At 38.1% G+C, this 13,708-nt stretch overlaps 1 non-coding gene across 1 annotated transcript; it reads right to left on the minus strand.

The window, feature by feature from the left end:
* Window positions 1-12,370: 12,370 nt before the first annotated feature.
* On the minus strand, window positions 12,371-12,444 carry TRNAI-UAU (transfer RNA isoleucine (anticodon UAU)). The gene has a single exon. It is a non-coding gene; the product is annotated as a tRNA-Ile (tRNA).
* Window positions 12,445-13,708: the final 1,264 nt, after the last annotated feature.

Consider the following 13,708-nt stretch of genomic DNA (forward strand, 5'->3'; position numbering starts at 1 on the left):
GGGATAGATGGACTCACAGCGGATCAGGAGGTGGCCGAGGTTGAGGAAGAGACTTACGATGAGGAGCCGTACCTGGAGGCGGCTACTTATTTTGGATTAAATCAGTAGACTATCTGCTTATTATCATTTTAGTACATTCTGGGATTTAAGGTTTTGTATATGGGCCCCAGCTGAGTGGCCCAGGATATTGTTATTGCTTGAGTTTTTATACTACGCTTGGTTCTGATAAATCGCACTTTGATTGGGTTTGAATATCCTTCTGTTTATCAGTTAACACCCGAGTTTTTAAGGCCAGAGTGGCATACTCGGGTCTCGAAAACTGGGGCATTACAATTCCCTTCGCTTCATGGCCATTTCCACGCATTTCATGGTCAATTGGCTTCACTTCACGGTCATTTCCATGCATTTCATAGTCATTCCTGGCGATTCCGTGTTGATTCACGGTCATTTCCTTGCATTTCACGGTCAATTCCCTTCACTCCACGATCATTTCCACACATTTCACGGTCATTCCCAGCGTGGAAATGACTGTGAATAAAAAAAGAATCGCTGGGAATGACAGTGAAATGCGTGGAAATGATCGTGAATCAACACGGAATCGCCGGGAATGACCGTGAAATGCAAGGAAATGACCGTGAAGTGAAGCGAATTAACCGTGAAATGCGAGGAAATGACCATGTAGTGAAGGGAATTCACCGTGAAATGCATGGAAATGGCTGTGAATCAACACGGAATTGCTAGAAATGACCGTGAAATGCGTGGAAATGACCGTGATGTGAAGGGAATTGACAGTGAAATGTGTGAAAATGACCATGAATCAACATGGAATCGCCGGGAATGACCGTGAAATGCATGGAAATGACCATGAAGTGAAGCGAATTGACCGTGAAATGCGTGGAAATGATTGTGAAGTGAAGGGAATTGACCGTGAAATGCATGGAAATGACTGTGAATCAAAACGGAATCGTCGGAAATGACCATGAAATGCATGGAAATGACCGTGAAGTGAAGCGAATTGACCATGAAATGTATGAAAATGAACAAGAAGTGAAGGGAATTGACCGTGAAATGCATGGAAATGACTGTGAATCAACACAGAATCGCCGAAAATGACCGTCAAATGCATGGAAATGACCATGAACTGAAGTGAATTGACCGTGAAATGTGTGGAAATGACCATGAAGTGAAGGGAATTGACCGTGAAATGCATGAAAATGACCGTGAATCAACACGGAATCGCTGGGAATAAGCGTGAAATGCATAGAAATGACCGTGAGTGAAGCGAATTGAACGTGAAATGCATGGAAATGACAGTGAATCTAAATGAAATCGTCGAAATTGATAGTGAAATGCATGGAAATGACCGTGAAGTGAAGCGAATTGACTGTGAAATGCATGGAAATGGCCGTGAAGTGAAGGGAACTGACCGTGAAGTGCATCGAAATGACTGTGAATCAAAACAGAATCACCGAAAATGACCATGAAATGCATGGAAATGATCGTGAAGTGAAGTGAATTGAACATGAAATGCGTGAAAATGGCCGTGAAGTGAAGCAAATTGACCATGAAATGCGTGGAAATGACCATGAAGTGCAGGGAATTGATCGTGAAGTGCATTGAAATGACCGTGAAATGCATGGAAATGACCTTTAAGTGAAGCTAATTGACCACAAAATGTGTGGAATTGACCGTGAAGTGCATCGAAATGACCGTGAATCTAAACGAAATCGTTGAAAATGACCGTGAAATGCATGGAAATGACTGTGATGTGAAGCAAAATGACCGTGAAATGCACAGAAATGGCCGTGAAGTGCAAGGAAATGACCGTGAATCTAAACAGAATCCCCGAAAATAACCATGAAATACATGAAAATGACGGTGAAGTGAAGCGAATTGATCGTGAAATGCAAGGAAATGATTGACTTCACGGTCAAATCCCTTCACTTCACGGTCATTTCCATGCATTTCATGGTCAATTTGCTTGACTTCACGGTCATTTCCATGCATTTCATGGTCAATTCGCTTGACTTCATGGTCATTTCCATGCATTTCATGGTCATTTTCACGCATTTTGTTTAGATTCATGGTCATTTCCATGCATTTCACGGTCATTTCCACGCATTCTGTTTAGATTTACAGTCATTTCCATGCACTTTACGGTCAATTCCCTTCACTTCACGGCCATTTCCATGCATTTCACGGTCAAATCGCTTCACATCACGACCATTTCCATGCAATTCATAGTGATTTCCAGCAATTTCATTTAGATTCACGGTCATTTCGATGCACTTCACGGTCAATTCTCTTCACTTCACTGTCATTTCGACGCATTTCGCAGTCAATTCGCTTCACTTCACGGTCATTTCCATGTATTTCACGGTCATTTCCGGTGATTCCGTTTAGATTCACGGTCATTTCCATGCACTTCACGGTCAATTCCCTTCACCTCATGGTCATTTCCATGCATTTCGCGGTCAATTCGCTTCACTTCACGGTCATTTTCATGCATTTCATGGTCATTTTCAGCTATTCTGTTTAGATTCACGGTCATTTCCATGCACTTCATGGTCAATTCCCTTCACTTCATGGCCATTTCCATGCATTTCACGGTCATTTCACTTCACATCACGGTCGTTTCCATGCATTTCATAGTCATTTCCAGCGATTCCGTTTAGATTCACGGTCATTTCGATGCACTTCACGGTCAATTCCCTTCACTTCACGGTTATTTCTTCACATTTTATGGTCAATTCATTTCACTTCACGGTCACTTCCATGCATTTCATGGTCATTTCCAGCGATTCTGTTTAGATTCACGGTCATTTCGATGCACTTCACGGTTAATTCCTTGCACTTCATGGTCATTTCTATGCATTTCACGCTCAATTCGCTTCACTTCACGGTCACTTCCATGCATTTCACGGTCAATTCCCTTCACTTCACGGTCATTTCCATGCATTTCACGGTTAATTCGCTTCACTTCATGGTCATTTTCATGCATGTCACGGTCAATTCCGGCGATTCTGTTTAGATTCACGGTCATTTCCATACATTTCACGTTCAATTCGCTTCACTCCACGGTCATTTCCATGCATTTCACGGTCAATCCCGGCGATTCTGTGTTGATTCACGGTCATTTCCATGCATTTCACGGTCAATTCCCTTCACTTCACGGTCATTTCTATGCATTTCACTGTCAATTCGCTTCACTTCACGGTCATTTTCATGCATTTCACGGTCAATTCCCTTCACTTCATGGTCATTTCCACGCATTTCACTGTCAATTCGCTTCATTTCACGGCCATTTCCATGCATTTCACGGTTATTCCTGGCAATTCCGTGTTGATTCACGGTCATTTCCATACATTTCACGGTCAATTCCCTTCACTTCACGATCATTTCCACGCATTTCACGATCAATTCGCTTCACTTCACGGTCATTTCCATGCATTTCACGGTCAATTCCCTTCACTTGATGGTCATTTGCACGCATTTCACAGCCAATTTGCTTTACTTCATGGTCATTTTCATGCATTTCACGATCATTCCTGGCAATTCCGTGTTGATTCACAATCATTTCCATGCATTTCACGGTTAATTCGCTTCACTTCACAATCATTTCCACGCATTTCACGGTCATTTCCATGCATTTCACGGTCAGTCCTGGCGATTCCGTGTTGATTCACAGTCATTTCCACGCATTTCACGGTCATTTCCCGACGATTCCATTTGATTCACGGTCAGTTCCACGCGGGGTATGACCATGAAATGTGTGGAAATGACCGTAAAGTGAAGGGAATTGACCGTGAAATGCGTGAAAATGACCGTGAATCAGCACGGAATTGTCGGGAATGACTGTGAAATGCATGGAAATGACCGTGAAGTGAAGCAAATTGACCGTGAAATGCGTGGAAATGACCGTGAAGTGAAAGGAATTGACCGTGAAATGCATTAAAATGACCGTGAATCAACACGGAATTGCCGCGAATGACCGTGATATGCATGGAAATGATCTTGAAGTGAAGTGAATTGACCATGAATCAAAACGGAATTGCCGGGATTGACCGTAAAATGCATGAAAATGACCATGAAATGCATAAAAATGACTGTGAAGTGAAGGGAATTGACCGTGAAATGCATCGAAATGACAGTGAATCAAAACGGAATCGCCGAGATTGACCGTGAAATGCATGGAATTGATCACGAAGTAAATGAAATGAATGAAATTGACCGCTAAGTGAATGAAATGGATTTTCGACCATCGACCTGACGGAATCTTGGAAAATAACTACGTTGGTTAAAGTAGCTTCTCCTACCCCAAAATCATATAGGGTACAACAAGTAACTAATTTTAGTTTAGAAGATATTCTTGTTAAATGAATAAAGAAAGAAATTAAAAAAAAGAGAGAATTTTTTTTTAATATACTTAGATATACATATTTATATAAATATATGTTAGAGAAAATTGTAGGTAGAATAAAGTTCTCCATATAAAATAAAATAAAATAAAATAAATTAAACAATGCACATACTTTCGTGACAGTAGTCCGTTTGTGGATACGGTTATAATCCATAGCTATAGGGCCGCCAGATGGGTGTGGCCCCGCCGGACAGGCCAGCAACCGGCGTGGGGGTCGCTAGTTCGGCGAGCCCACCTTAGATAGACTTCTATAGCTACGGATTAGGGTATCTATGGCAATGGTTATAATCCGTAGCTATAGGCCTTTCCGTAGCAAATGAATTTACCATTCTGCTTTGAATGTCTATCGTTGAAACCCTTTTAGGGGTCACGGAAGTTTTGTATCATTATGAAATTTGTTTTTACTCTTCATCCAGGTCTTTGTGATCTTATGAATAGATTGGATGGAAAATAAATGTTACGGTGGGCCCTACAAAAGTTTTAACGGTGAAAATCAATTTTCTGCTGCTCTATGTGGTGTGGTTCAGTTGATCTTTGGATATGATTTTTTTTTTTTTGGTAATGCTCCGAAATGATCTCGAAATATGGATGAACATTGTGGATATAACAAATACATAACTGTGGGGCCATGTAACTTTGATTTCTTTTGAACCGTTCGTATAACTCGGAGTTCGAGGAGCGTCAACGCTCGTCTTCGAGCACCAGCCAATCCGCTTGAAGTAAAAAGCAGGGGCATTTTCGATCTTTGGCAAGTCGTCCGTACAGCTGGGGCTTATTCTGGTAAGGTAAAATGAGGTGGGCTTCGTCGGGTAAATGGGCCATAAATGGGTCATACAGTCATAAATTTCTCCTGACTGAATCTCTAAAAAAATTCTAAAATGTCCAGGGACGGACGTGCTTCTGCTTGGGTTTTGATTGTGGACCCCAATCATCACACATTTGGATGATCCAATCCATCCATTGCATCTCTGAGGTATGCTTGCCTCTCACCTAGGTGTCTTTTTTGGGCCTATGCCGTGATCACATGATTTACACCGTCAAACACAGGATGAACGGCAGCTTGAGTTGATTCAATGGGCCACGCCAGAACTTACCAAACCACCCCTTACAGACTGATTTCTAGCTAGGAATCTAATGAACGGGGTGGACTTCTCTGAAAACAATACTGTGAAGCCCACCAATAGTCACAGCGTACCCTGTTTACGCAGGAACGCGCGTCCGTGAAAACCGGCCCCGGTGGGTCATTTTGTGATCAAGGACGTGATCGGATCAATGATCCAGACCGTCCAAAAGCCAGATAAGAGGGTTCCAAGAAGTCAAATTGCTTGAATGGGTTGATCAGTCCTCTCAAAATCAGATCAAACTCAGCAGGTTGTGTTTTTGCTGCGCAAAACAAAGGTGCACGGTTTGTTTTTCTGCGAATTGGCGTGCGTAAGCAATGTCGGTTCCTTGCAATCGACCTCTCGAGCTGACTACACCTATATAAAGAAGACGTGAGATAGAGGCGAGGCCATCCATCCGGAGCGTTTTGTAAGACAGAGATTAGACGTTTTGTTTTCTAGTATTTTTTTTTTATATAGGTTTTTTTCTTTTCTTTTGAGACTCAGTTAATCATGCCTGTGTTGTTAGCTAGCATGTTAGCTCGGGCCGAGAGGTGAAGCTTGCAGTGTGTTTAGGAAGGTGGGTTTACTTTGATTTATGGTTATTGAACTCTTATGGATTCTAGTTCAATTATTAAGGAATACTTTTAGTTTTTTAATGGTTTATTGTGACTCAAATTACAGTAAATCTACAATAGCTTTGAATATGTTATTTTCATTATGAGATTGTGAACTTAGGAGACCCTGTTGTTCACCATTGTGTCATGGGCATGGTTAGGTGATGGAATCCTTCCTAAACTTTCACAATTCTCTTATGATTGGCTGTGAGATTGGTAAATTATTGTTATTTGCCATAGTCTCCTGGGCATGATTAGGTGACGGGATCACTTCCAAATCTTCACCACCCTTATCTATTGATGATTAGAACCATGAAAAGTTCAGAGATCTGACAAATCTCTTCTTACCAATTGGATAAGATAAGACTCTGATTCCAGTTGTGTCCTTGAATCATGCAAGATAGCTTCCCAAATTGCTACGAGTGGATCCTTGGCACCCTAGTTTCCCACCTTTGATTCTATAAATTTTAGTTAACTAAATTCACTATTATTCTCTTAATTCTACCTAATTTAGATTACATCTTTGCCTAGTTCTAGTTTAGGTTAGTTTCAGATTATGTACAAGTTTTCAGTCCCTTGGAATTCGACCTCGATCTTACCGAGTTTATTACTACATCACAACCCTATACTTGAGGAGTGAACACCCACGCTTATTTCAGTGGTTTGGTGGATGAGGGAGGAATCGGGTTGATTTGGATTGTGATGTGATAGTCCTAAAGTCGCCACTAGCAACTTGATTCAAAATCCCGGAGTCAGTTAGAACTTATAGAATATGCAAGGCCAGAGGATCCGGGGATTCTCTTGCCTTAAGTAGACTCCTGATCTGCGGTTTAGGATTCTGAGTAAGGGACTTCGGTTATAGAGAGGGAATGTGTTAGGCACTCTCTGCCCATACAGATATACGGTCTCTACTTCGTGTGATAGAATAGTTTTAAGGGATATGATGATAATATTGAAATAGGACTAGGCAGACCCAAATTTCTAATATGGCAAGATCCGGAATTTCGGTAAATCGTAGAGCATATGTCCGGGGGATGTCTAGAAGAGCTTCGAACAGATATGATAATGATGAATGTTATTAAAAACAGACTAGGCTACCACGTGTTTCTGATATGACAGGATGTAGAGTTCTGGTAAGTCATAGAGTATACATTCAATGGTAATCTAGAAGAGCAGGGGGTTAAGAAGGGAAGTAATGATGCAATATGAAATAAGAATGCTAATGATCATTGCATGATCTTTAGCTTGCACTTAAAATGGCTTGGATGTTTGGATGCACCATGGTTGGGAATGATTGACCCAAATGAGATTGCAAGAATTGAGGATAACTTGAAGGAGGTTAGAGAAAGGCTAAAAGATGAGACTCAAGGACTCAAGCACTCACTCTCACTCTCACTCACTTACTTTCTCTTACTCTCACTCTCTCTTGGTATTGATATGCTTTGGATTTTTCTTGGTGTGTGAAATGAAGAGAGGTGAAGGCTATTTATAGCCTTTTAGGATGACATTTTGATAATTACAGGGTTTTTAGAGGGTAAATGCTGATGTGGCAACTTGTGATTAGTTGAGGAAAGGGTAATGTCACATGACATACTTTTATAGGCTCTTGGGCTTTGGTAGGATGGTAAATAGGGTAAAAACTTGGGGATAATTTTGTAGGAGAGTTGACTTTTGGAGGGGAGACAACTGTATGCTCAGAGGAGACACCTGTCGAGAGAGGGCGGTAATCCGATTACCACCGGTGGTAGTCAGACTACCGCTCGTGGTAATCAGACTACTGCTCGGATGTGGTTGCTTCTGAGGTTTGGGCTGGTGGGCATATTTCGAGCCATGAGATCGGCCTAAAGCCTTTTTTCGGATGTTTAGCTTAAAATGGTTGAAAAATGGATAGACTTTTGAGCATGCTCTGGTTTGGATGCTAGCTTGAATTAGGGTTTATAGTAATGTAATGGTTCAAGTTTAGTTAGGGTCTGGATCAAGTTTGGGGAATGACCGTGGTTGAGGTTTAGGGTCATCTATGCCTTATCAAGTTGTTATCCTGGGTGGGGTGTCTACAGGTTCCTATAAATATACAACAAAATTCCAATGCATTCTAAATTTATGCTACCGAACACAATTTTGGATTCAATCGGATTCTGAATATGGGCCATCGAACACAGTTGAAGATTCCATATTACTTTTAATCCATTGTAATTGTGATTTGCCTTCCAATACATTAGAACTAGGAGGTGCCAAATGAGCCCTTACACATAAAGTATGTGTTTCTATTTTATTTGGGGTTATAGCTTTTGTTAGAAAATGGAATGCTAACAGTGAAGGGGGGGACCCAAATTTAAAGGGAAATTGGTGAGTTTCAACAATGGTCATGAGTTTGCATGCCCATGTGTGGGAGGGAATATGTAAAAAAATAAAAATAAAAATACAATAGGTACATTTGGACATACAATTCTACTTATCATCATGGTTCTTAAAATATTATCTCAAATTAGTGAGATATGTGATAAAAAATTTCACAATGTAGCCCTTGAGATCTATACTCAATGAATTTAAAATTTTTGTAGAAGACAGTAAAATATATGGTAGATTGCAAAAACAAAATATAACTTTTTTAAAAATTATATGAATTAACATTTTTCTACACTAACAAAACAATTCATTAAAATTTTTTATTGAATTGCATAACATACAAAAAAAAAATTAGAAAATTGAATTTTCTTCTCTAAACAATTGTAAAAAAGAAATAGTAGACAATAGGAAAAGAAATAATAGATTGAAGTGCATCGAAGTTTACTCTAAGTAAAAGAACTTTCACGATTGAAAATTTTATTGAATTGTAGCATATAGGGAAAATATTAGTAAATTGAGTTTTCTTCACTAAAGAATTAAAAATAAAAATAAAACTGCATAGTGCATATGGTTTACAGGAAACTAAACAACTATCATAAACAAAAGCAATTTTCTTCATCGAAAATTTCATTAAATTATCAAATATAGGGAGCTATTAGAAAATCGATTTTTTCTTCACTAAAGAATTATAAATTATAAAATGTTGGAAAAAGGAAATGATATGTTGCAAAAAGGTAATTAATTTTTTTAGAAAATTATAAAAATTAGCAATTTTCTACTCTAAAAAAATTACTTTTCTTTTGAAATTTTCTCGACTTGTAAAATGCCTGAAAAAAATCCACTTTCATGAAAAAGTGTCACTACTCAAATTTTAGGTATTTGCTGTGTGTTTCAGACCCAAGATCCACGTTATCACTTGTATACTAAGTGTACTTAAATTATTCAATATGCTTATACAAAATTCATCTAGATAATAGTACTACGATAGAATCTAGGTTCCATTCATATTCAGTCACATCTCATGAATAAGAAATCAACCATTCATTTCATGATCAGCTATTAACATAGCTAAGGATCCTCTCAGTCGGGGTCTTATGATATAAAATAAATCTTGTCCAACAAACTTAAAAAAATAATTAATAATTCAAGAATATCAATCAAACAGAATTAAAATGATAATCATGACTAATTTAGGTATTAACTTCTTCCTCTATCAAGTAGGGTCACGTGTTCCTTAAGTACTTTTTTAGCTCGACCACATCCTCGTGTTCTTAAGCCACTAGCTCCCTCAATCATATCTGTACGGTTTTACATTAATACAGGGTAAGCTGGTCAAGTCTAATGAGAAATTCGAACATGGTTCTTCGCATCAAAATAGAATAGAGTAATAACAATCATGTACAATATAAGTTTAGAATGAAATACAAATGTTATGTAATGTGTGAATGCATCAATTGAGAATTTGTCCACTTACTTGAATTGGAAACCCGTCAACCTGCATATGCCCCATTGGCATACTTCTACCACTTTGTAGGCATAGGCAAGGCCCACATCTACTCCTCGAGTAGGCTTCCACTAGTATAGTGGGCTTCTGATAATGATTCTACCAGGCATACCATCCTGTTAGGCGCCCCCAAAAAATTCAGCACGTATTGTGCATGCAAACAATGGATACACAAGTATATCAAGTAGTTGTGAATGATATATCAAATGATCTTTTTTCTTTTTTTTTTGGGGTTAGTTTGTTAGTACACAAACATGTCAGTACATACACTCCATGTTAGCCACCCCTGCTAGGGATCAATACCAAGACCTCAAGTGTTGAAACGAGGTATCTCCACTCAGTTTGCCAGTTGAGCTATGGATCTGGGTGTTATCAAATGATCATTTCCGTTCTCAAATTTGAATCAACACAGTTCCATATCACCTAATGATATCAACAAGACATTCATATCATTTGTATTAAAATAAAAAAATATATATTATTTCAACATATTAATCAGATCACAAGATACATTCATACATAAATTTAAACCATGAAGTACATCAATACATTATAGTAAATGATGAAACAAGCATAGTTATCAATATAGTAATTAAATCAAAGTTCAAACAAAACAAACGAGCATACAATTATAATGATAAACAATCTATTTTAACTTAATGGAGATAAATACATTTGGATCACTTACCTTAGTGTAGTAGAGATGATTCTGTATAACAAATGATTTGGTTTGAATTAGAATTATCTAAAATCACGTAAATTAAATTATTTTATGATCTCACTAGTTCACAGGTGGGATCTATCTTTGATCGATCTAAATCCATTTAAATAATCTTATAACAAGATATTTCATTAAAATGAATTTATTAATTATAAAACAATATTACATAAATTAAAGTGATGTTAAAATTTTGCTCCTGCAATTTTTGCAGATTCGAGTTATTTTCAGTAACAATCTGTAATTTGGATTTTTGTGAAGAGTCGGATAGTATTTTGTAACATTTTAGAATTTTATGCTAAAACCCTTGACATCGTTAGAAATTTTATTTTAGCCATAAATTTTTTATTTTTTTATATAATTTGTGATAATTTACACGAAATTTGAAAATTTATCTACTTTGATAAATTTAATATTCAAATCACATTTGACAAATGGATCAATGCCAACCATTGATAATCATTTAATCAATTTCAAGGGACAACCAATGATCATATTGATCCGACCATCCATAAATTAATTTATTACAATTCTTAATGATTACATTGATTGGTCAATGTGTCCACTAGATGGTCATATCGATCATCAAATTTGGATGTCATCATTATCTGATGTTGAATTTTTGTAGTCGGTACAGATTGAGTTGCATCTCAAGCATTCGAAGGTTTCACACAATAAATCAATACATAATTCATTGTCTATCATTACTTCAGATCGATACGGCCCATCCAATGGTCCGATCGTTATGGAATTTTGGAGTTTTAATTATTGTTGTTTTTATGAATTTAATGAACGACGATGTTTACTTACACATCTTATATTAGGCCATACAATTCTCTACGTCAAGTTGTAGCTTGTATAGAGAATTACTCTTCCGATATTAATTCAATTTCATTAAATTAAAGAAGAACCTTGGTAGATATATGATCAATATGATTCATTGAAGTGTCAAATAGGCTAAATTCTTAAAATAATTACATGATTGAGTCTTAAAAAACCCGTGACCTATACAAATCATATTGATCGTTGTCCATCATAAAAAAATCTCACCTTCTACACATCAACCCTAAAGCCATGTACATCACTATACATTTCCACACGGATGAGTTAGACGTACAAAATAAATGACCGATTGATCCAATCTGTCAAAAATGTGTAGATCAACCATGAATTAAATTAGTGTAGAAAGAGAATAAAGAGGACATTATTGTATTAAACTGAATAGGTGAATTTCAAAAGTCTCTCTCACTCTCTCTATTATTATTATTATTATTATTATTATTATTATTATTATTATTATAATACAATTTTCTTTAGTTTTTTAGTCTTAGCAGGACTCTCGCTCTCACATGCTCCCTCCTTAAGAGAGAGGGTTCATTGGAAGACTAAAAGATACAAGGGAGAGTTTGGAAAATGAGAGACAAAATAAGATTAGTGGATTTCTCACTCATTCATTTAAAAAAAAAATGTAGAAATTAAAATTGTAAAAATTTAAAAAAAATGTAGAAATTAAAATTATAAAAATTAACTCCACTTGTCAACCAAAAAATTGTGAAATTTTTTTTAAAAATGTAGAAATTAAAATTATAAAAATTAACTCCACTTGTCAACCCAAAAAAAAAAAAAAAACAACAATAAATAATTCGGATCCTATAAAGAAACCAATGGTCCCGGCGGGGCTCGAACCCGCGACCTTCGGCTCATAAGACCAACGCTCTAACCAACTGAGCTACGGGACCAGGCATATTCTGATTTATTTTATTCTTATTTAATGTGGTTAATCATGGACCCACAAAGATTTTTTTGGTTTTTGTCTGTATCTTCTTTTTAACCTTCAATTTGCTGGTCACTGATCAAAGAGCTATTATCTATCATCTGGGAGATATTTGGAGCATCCTCCCGTCGAGCCCACCAGATCACTGCACTGTGGGCCTCGCCTCACCTACTGCTTCTTCCATTTATCATGTAACTCGTAGCATCAACCATACGTCACGGAGGCATGGCCGGCCCACGGCCTCTTTGTTAACGGAAGATACCCGGAAATCACACTGATCGGATGATCTTAGCCCTTGGCTGTCGAATTTGGATGGTAGACAATTTTCTTTCTGACCGTCAGTTTGATATAGATGATGATGATCTAATGGCTAGCACAGTCCGATCAGTGTGATATGCAGACTATTCTCCAGCCACTATGGTGCAGAAAATTTGGACGGTCTGAAATGGTGAAAAACGCACTTAATAGTCCACCCACTTCTGTGGTACATATTCGTGGACATGGAACTACAAGGTCCTGCTCACTAGCAGACATACAGTTAGTTTGCTGACCTGCAAGATTCCGTACGCGTGGGGCCCTAGATTGATGATCTAAACCGTTGATTTGATATTCCCTAATATAAATGGGGATGTTGCAAAGATCTTCCATATTGGTAAATTAAAACCCATCCATTAATGGGTTTTAGTTGTCAGGTTAAGGACAAATGCATTAACGGTTCAGATGCAACAAAGGAAACTACTGCAATCAAATGGTTTAAAAGTTAAAGATGATTTTTTGCGGAACCTACTGCCCAAAGTAAAGTCCGTCAGATCAATGTATATATTGAATGGGGCCACTTGGCCAATTTGTTCATCATCCTACACGTGAGGCTCACCTGATAGAAGACTGGTATGATTTTTGGTCCCGGACAAATGGACGGTGGGCATACCTGCACTGTATGCCAGGTTGGCATGTATGGGTAAGGGTAGCAATGGGCTGGAATAGGGCCGGGAAGGCTGGCCGTAGACTAATCGAGCCAGGACGGCCCAAAAAGGCCTTGGCAGTTAGCACTGCATGGGTGGGCTGGGATGAGCCAAGGCAGGCCCCATACGGAAAAGTGTGAAATCAGTAACGGTTTGAACCAGTCCGATCCAAGAACAGCCCTGAAAACCAAGAGTGACTTTTAAACTACCCATTTATCGTGTGGGAACCAAGGTGTTCGGTACCGGTGACGGTGGCTGTAACGGCTA

This window comes from Magnolia sinica, chromosome 3, assembly GCF_029962835.1.
Source record: "Magnolia sinica isolate HGM2019 chromosome 3, MsV1, whole genome shotgun sequence".
Taxonomy (NCBI): Eukaryota; Viridiplantae; Streptophyta; class Magnoliopsida; order Magnoliales; family Magnoliaceae; genus Magnolia; species Magnolia sinica.